This window comes from Elephantulus edwardii, unplaced genomic scaffold, assembly GCF_000299155.1.
Source record: "Elephantulus edwardii isolate Elephantulus edwardi_28Jun2011 unplaced genomic scaffold, EleEdw1.0 scaffold00015, whole genome shotgun sequence".
NCBI classification, from domain to species: Eukaryota; Metazoa; Chordata; class Mammalia; order Macroscelidea; family Macroscelididae; genus Elephantulus; species Elephantulus edwardii.
Window position 1 is genome coordinate 15,573,046 of NW_006399765.1, and position 7,718 is coordinate 15,580,763.

A 7,718-nucleotide genomic window follows, 5' to 3' on the forward strand; every position below is an offset into this window, starting at 1 on the left:
GCTTAAAACCAAACCAAAAATCACCATTGGCACATTACAGTGATACCTGCCACGGGCAGGATTATTGATGAATGCTGAAATTGGTGGGTGAAACTAAGAGGAAACAGGATATTTACCCAGCCTCAAAGGGTCTCTTCCACACTTGCTAATTATTGTTACTGTTTGAAGCCAAGGGCAGGAATTTATTGATATCCTTCCCTTCAAGGAAGTAGACGCAGCTCCTCTCCTTGAGTGTGGGCAGGATTTAGACACTTATTTGTAATTAACAGACTGTGGAAGGAGAATATGGTGCCTTTAATAGTGGAGAGAAATGAAGCGAGTGTGCTTCTTGGAAGCAGAGCGAGATTTTTATCTCACATACTTCAGCCATGTTACCGACAGATGTCAGTTTCTCGGTTCCTGGAGAGAGACAGCATACTTGGAAAAGCAGAAGATCAGCAAAAGGTTGGAAGACCCTTAGCAAAATGATTGACACAGGGACTGAGACAGCAGGCTTAAGGACCGCAGAGGTGATGAGGATGTCACAGGACTGGCCAGCGTTTCAGAGTCATTAAGACTTGAGGTCAAATTGATGGCACCCAAGCAAACCACACAGTGGCGAAACCTGGCCAACACCATGTGAACCTTGGGGCCAACACATCCATGGGCAGGGTGATGCCAGGAGCTGAGGGAATGGAAGGAAGGAGGCTAGTGAGAGTCACAGTTGGAGAAGGATGTGGACTCTGGAAATGCAGGAATAATGTGGAGCTGATACACATGGCTCAAAGATTTTGTGGACTGAGCCCCTTTGTAGACTGGAAACCACTGGTGCATCTTCCACGTCTCTTCACGGGCCTGACTGTGCTGGGGTTACTGATGCTCAAGAATAAGAAGAGGGGGTTCCACCTGGGGCAGGAAGAGTCTTTTGTAGCACTTGTATCTCTTGGTTTACAAGAGTTGTGAGGCCAGAGACAGCTCTGGTGGCTTAGTGGTTTAGAAACTGCACTGTCAACACAAAAGGACAAGTTAGAATCTACCAATTGTTCCATGGGAGAAAGATGGGCAACCTCCTCCTGTGTGATTTACTGTCTCTAAAAACCCCTGTTGGATTGTCAGCTCTGAGCTGATTCCAACACAATGGCAATGAGTACAAATATAGAGCCAAGGCTGGAGTTTTCCAAAGCATCAGTCAAATCCTCAAATACAGAGAGCAGCAAAGCCCCCACGTGGGGTTGGCTAGACGTCTCAGATTCCCCAACCAAGCTTCAGGCTTGGTCCTGCTCATGTGCACAGCTCGCTTCTCCACCCTTGATGGCACAGAGAGAGGCCCCTGACCACAGGCTCCCCAGTCCAGCAGCTGCTGTGCTGGGGGCTTATTCTAGTCCTCCATGGATCAGGACACTCTAGAAGGGGAAGACACTTGTTTACCCAACGTGCCCGTGCTGATGTCTAGCCAATACGCTGTGTTCTGACGTCAGTTGGTTTCCTGGAGGTCTGGAATCAAACAGGACAAAACAAGCTTGGCATCCAGCTGACCACGAGTTCTTAGTATTCACCACCGAGCAACCTATATGGCAAAGATGGCCAATAAGTGATATTCAGAGAACTAATGGAGCTCTTGGTACCAGGAAATAAAAATTCAAATTGCATTGGGAAAATCTGCTGTCAGGGACCTCTCCAGAGTATTGAAGAGCAATGATGTTAGTCTGGAAACGAGGGTGTGCCTAATCCAGGCCATAATCTTGGCAATTACTGGATATACATCAGAAAGCTGGTCAATGACTAGGGATGATAGAAAGAGAATTGATGCCTATGAGCTGTGGTGCTGGAGAACAGTACTGAATGTACAGTGGACTGCCAGAAGAACAAACAGGTTCATCCTAGAGAGGGTGAAACCAGGCTGCTCCTTGGAGGCAAGGATTCTGAAGCTTTGTCTGACATACTTTGGGTGTGCTGCAAGGAGGGACCAATCCTTGGAGAGGGATGTCATGCTTGGAGGGTGGAGGGACAGCGCAGGAGAGGAAGACCCTGGATGAGATGGATTGATTCAGTGACTGGTGTCATGAGGGTAGGTGTGTCAGAGACAGTAAGGCTGGCACACGACAGAGCAGGGTTCAGAGCATAGGGTATGAGCCATAAGTGACTGGACAGCATATGTAACAATGGAGCTCTGGTGGTCTAGCGGCAAGGAGTTGCACCACCAGCTCAAAGATATATATTTCAAACCCACCAGCTGCTCTGTGGGAGAAAGATGGGTACTATCTTCCCATGCTGAAAAGTTGTGGGTCATTTCTGACTTGATGGTGTATAACAAAAAACAGCAACAACAACAATTTCCTTGTGCCCTCACTCTTGTTTAATCACCTCAGTTTCCAGAAAGCTTTGCTGTTGGCGGTGTTCTGGTCTATAGCTGTTCCCACCCCTCACAATTCAGGACCTTCCCATGGCATCCAGCCAAGCCCTTTCCCATTTCTTCCCCTACCCTGCCCCACATGGGAGGGACAGTCTGACAGTTTCACTCTTTCCGACTACACTGAATTGCAAAGGACACCTCCAGCGTCCCCTAAGAGGTCATCATCAACTCTGACGGCTCTCAGTTCTTTCTTACTTAACTGTCATAATGCAGCTTAATAATAGGAAGCTTAAACCTCTGTTCAGCTTTTAATCTCATGCGGGGCGTCTTGGGTGCTATGATTTTGTTATTTTCACCGAAACCTCCTTGCTTACTGAGTTTGTCTGCCACTATTCCCAACTGCTTTTTAGTCTGTGCCGCAGTACTTCTTGGTTTTCTAAATGGAAGCTGCTTCCTTTCCACCTTCCCTCTCAGCCAATTTCTGTTCTGCCGAGTTGAACCTGGTTAAGTTGCTAAGTTGCGTGACTGATTCCTCTCCAATTGGCTGTGGGCGCGGAGATTTGGGGAAAAGTTGGATAATCTCAGGACGCTGCTTGCTGGGATCTTGCAGCCATGCCAGTGGCCTCTCTGGCACAGACATCGTGGGGACAGTGTTCACTGAAGGCGAGGCCTGGACTCTGTTTATTTATTGCCTTATCTGCCAAGTGCCCAGCTTGGCACAGAACACAAGTCAATAAGGTTTCCTGAATAAATGAAGATTGAGGAGAAAAATGTAACAAACACTGAAGATGGCACCGCTGGGATTTGAAAGGAGGCGGTTGTGATGCCCAGGCTCTGCACATTGCCCTCCACCCTGACGCCCTGTTCTTGCCACACCCCCGACCCCTGAACTTTGGTGTCTTTAGGAGACCCAGGGCTAGTGGGGGTTTGGGGTGTCTGTGACCATTAGAACAAAAGGCTTCATGAATGGTGTGTCTGGGCCTGCTCTTCCCAGAAGGGGCTTGCTGAGCATCCTGGCATCCAAGTCCCTGTTTGTCTAGCACAGAGTTGGCATTCAGTAATTCTGTATTTAATAATTAATGAGACCCAGTTGGCAAAGCTCTTGTCCTTTTTGGTGTGTGTTTCCAAAGCTGCATAAGCAGACAGTCTTTCCAGTACTGTGCCCCTACTTTTTATTAAAAATGCCCACAAATCCTTTGCTAGGCCTCTCATCAAGCGTTGGCGTCTTTGCCACTTGCTTTTCCATTTAGGGAGATTTGTGACTGGCAGGGTAATGTGGCAGAAATGACGCTGTGTTACTTGACACTAGGCTACAGAAAGCAAGCAAGCGCCTGTCTTTTCCATGATACATTCATGCCTACATTCCTGGACTGCTGTGTTGTAGCCTGAGTTCCCTGGGACTACCGTGTATGTGAGGAAGCAGAGGCCACATGAAGGGACCGTGTGCAGATCTGCTCGTAGCCCCAAATGAGCCTAGTCTTTAAGATGGACTTTTACAGGCACCAGGCACTGAGGAAAGATGTGTCCAGATGATTATAAAATCTCTTCTCTGGTTACCTCCAATCATTCACAACCTCTCAGCTGAGACCTCAGATTCCTTGGTGGGTGCAGGAGTAACAGAATTTATGAGCAGAATGAAAATGTTGTTGATGGAGAAGTTTGTTATACCACAATATTAGCTATGTTGTGTACTGTGAGTTGGAACTGACTCCTCCCTGACCCTCCAGTGGGTTTTCAGAATCCCATGGGAGAAGAGTGTCCGTTTTTCTCCCACCAAACAGTTGGTGGGTTCAAACCACATGCCTTTGGGTTGGCAGGGCAACCTCTTACCATTAGCTCCCAAGTGGAGCTCTTAGTGGTAAGAAGCTGTGCTGTAATCCCAAAGGCCTATGGTTCGAATCCATAAGCTGCTCCTCCCATGCAATTAACTGCCTCTGGAAACCTGCTGGAGACTCAGCTCTGGGCTGGCTTGGACCTGATGGCACACAGCAACAAGAACCTTATTAGCCAGAACATCATCTGGTTTTTATGCACACAGTTTCTTGAGAGCATAATATTTTTTATTTTGTTTTGTATCCCTCTCAAAAAAGAAGTACAGGAGAGGCTCAGTAAACGTGTGCCAGCTTCTTAACCAAGTGATCAAAGTTAATCTCACTGGTAGTGAGACACACAAATGGCACGTGACTCTGGATAAGAGTCACTGAGAAATCATGCCACCTGGGTAGTATTTTTGCCAAAATGCATAATCTCAGCGTAATTATGAGAAAACATCGGACAAATCCAACTTTTGGGATAGTCTACTGACTGTGCACTGGGCAGTACTGACTAGAACTCTTCAAGAGCATCAAGGCTGAAAAAAAAAAGGCTGAACGAGGAGCTGTTCCAGATGGAAGCAGATCAAAGACAAACATCATGAAGGATCTAAATAATAATAAACATAACACCTAAATTAAATGAAGGCTCTTGGATGGGATCCTGGGTAAGGAAATAGACATTAGCAGGAAAACAAGTGAAGCACAACTAAGGTCTGTAGATTAGGTTTTAATTTGGGGTCAGTGTTCATTTCCTGGTTCCAGTAAATGTACTACAATGATATGGTGAAAGCAGAGTGGCAGGTATACAAGAAAGAACTCCTTGTACTGATTTTCATTCCTGATGATGTAATATGTTACCTGTTGGGCTGCAGCAAAAGGTAGGTGGTTTGAATCTGCTGGTGACTTCTCCTTGGCAATACTGTGAGGGTCACCGTGAGTGAGAGCAGACTCCATGGCAGTGGATCTGGTTTATATTAGCCCTGGAAGTTTTCTCTAAGTTCAAAGGTATTTTCCATCTCATTGAATTGACAACGAGATGAGCTGATCACACAGTGAGTGCAACAATGTGCTTGACCATGGTGGGCATTGTGGCCGGCCGGTGCAGGACTGGAAAGGTTGCAATCTGTTGTTCATAAGCCACTAGGAGTTAATAGTCAGCTCATCAGTAACTAACAACAACAACAAAGATATTTTAATTGGTTTTTTTGTAAAGAGAAATCATTCCAAATCACATTAATTGATTAATCTTGAATCCTCAAAACGAGAAGCCAGAAGCTTAGCCATTCTTTTCCATCTTCTTATTAACAATTTATTACAATAATCTTAGTATTTTTTGCTACTCCCTGCCTGCCACCATGCTAAAGCACCTTCCATGAGTTACCATGCATTCATTTAATCATCCTTTGTTTATGAGCTAAGTAGTATTATTACCTTCATTTTTCAGATGGCAAACTGAAGCTTCGAGGAAGCAAATAAATTTCCATAGTTCTCACAGGAAGTAAGAGACAGAGGCAATAAAGTTGGTTTTTTGAGGAATTACCTTAGCCCCCTCTGGTCTCCAGCAACATTAACTGTAGACACATGGTCTTGCAAATAATCAACAACTGTGGAACTAGAATAAGAGCGAGAGAGTGCTTCCCACACAGGGCAGCAAGATTTCAGGGAGACTGAACTGAGACCCTGGTGAGTGTGAGACCCTGGTGGTGAGATTCTGGTGATGGTGGTAGAGAGACTGTGACATTGCTGTGGAGGAACTGTGGCAAGGTATAACCAGAGGAGCCCTGAGATAAAGCCCACATTTAAAGGTTTTGCTGTTCTTGGCAGATAATTAAGGAAAAGCTGACTTATAACTGCTCTGAGGCAAACCTTGCTGGATGATTTGGATTTGGGCTATGGAACTGAACCAGGACTTTTTATAGTAAGGAACTGTGGTTTGCTGTTTATCTGGCTTGAGACTGCTGGACTAAATTTGGATTTGAATTGAGATATTCCCCCATTCTCCAACTTATTTTCCTAATAAACTCCAGTCTTGGTACACCCACACACACAGAGGGTCAGGGGCAGGATTGGAACTCTGGTAGTGTGATTCTAGAGTTCACCTGCTTAACCTCAATCGACTGTTATTACAGTTGGCTAGTCTTGGTCATAGGTGGACAGAGGTTAGAAAATTGGCTCTGAGAACCTGTTTCTAGAAGGATCATTTAGAGGTAAAGAACCTGTCCCATGTCTGGAGGGAAGAGAGAGCTGGGTAGATGGGGGCCAAAGTGTAAGGGATTTGGGGTGGAAGTAAACTGGCAGGGCATCTACTGCTAGATTGCATTACTCAAGCATCCAAGAGGATTTCTCCTTATAGCTTGGACCCCCCCTGCCTCTGGTCAGAGGAGGAGGAAGGCAGGGGGCAGATTGGAGAGGCCTTTTGGAGGAAAAATCCATTGATCACATAATCACACATTCCAGGTCAGCAGGGGGCTGAAGGCTGAAGTTTTCCCTTATTGCACTTTTCTTTCATTCAGCATTTTTCTCATGAAATTAAAATAGAATTGATTTTCTCCCACCCTAAATGAGGCTTCCGGAAAGGAATGAAAGGGCGGGTATATTGAAGATTGGACCATCAATTCAGCAGGGAAGCATTCTGGAGATGTTTTATTTGTCCAGGTTTATTATGGAAATGTTCCGTGGAAGTCGGTTTGTTTTGTTTGTTTTGCTTTTTGTTTGTTTGTTTCTTTTTTCTTTGCTTTCATCTCCTCCTAGCTGCAAGAAAGCTTCTGGGGTTTTTCACCCTAGTGCTTTATTTTAACACTCTGCCATGTTAGTCTCAAGTCAGAATCTCCCTTCTTTGCCCTCTCCTCTAGTATTTCTCCAGGTGCAGACACACAGTAGGTGACACTGCTATTTATGGGATGGTCATTCCTGGTCGAATAGGTCTTTAAGTAGCTCACTCTCCCCATCATGTAGGGACCCCAGACTCTGGGTTCAGAATAGCACCTCACAGCTGGCGTGAACACCTCCATTTGCCAAATAGTCTTTGGAGGGCAAATACTCTTCCTTCAGAGGAAGCTGAGATTCAGAGAGGTTGCACAGGAACTGGTTCTTCTCTGAGAAGGCCGCTTGCATAAGTGTTGAGTTCAAATCCCTGTGACTCCTCTTAACACATGAGCTTCAGCAGTAGCACTGCCCAACAGAACTGAAGACAGGCCACGCGAGTTAAGTTTCTGTTTCCCAGAAGGTACATTTTCAAAAGTAGAAGGAAATGGGTAAAAGTAATTGTGTGGACGTGATGTCAATCCAGTATGTGTAAAATGTTATTGTTACAGCATGTGATCCACAGTAAAAATGTAACTGAGGCAGTTAACAATTTTATTTTTGTAAAAAAAAGGCTCATAATCTTGTGTTTCTTTACATTATTTTAATGTCCATCTGGATGTGGACTAGCCGCATTTCAACTGCTCAGAAGCCCCAGGTAGCTGGTGAGTTGGTCAGCACTCTGTTGTCCCCTAAAAAACCTATTTAGACATGTTTCTCTTTCTAAGTGTTTACTCATGATGTTTTAATTCCACAGACATAAGCATATA

At 45.3% G+C, this 7,718-nt stretch overlaps 1 protein-coding gene across 1 annotated transcript in view; it reads right to left on the reverse strand.

The window, feature by feature from the left end:
* The window catches only part of PTPRT (protein tyrosine phosphatase, receptor type, T), a 975,109-nt gene that overhangs the window by 331,050 nt on the left and 636,341 nt on the right, over nucleotides 1-7,718 (reverse strand). The window lies entirely within an intron of this gene.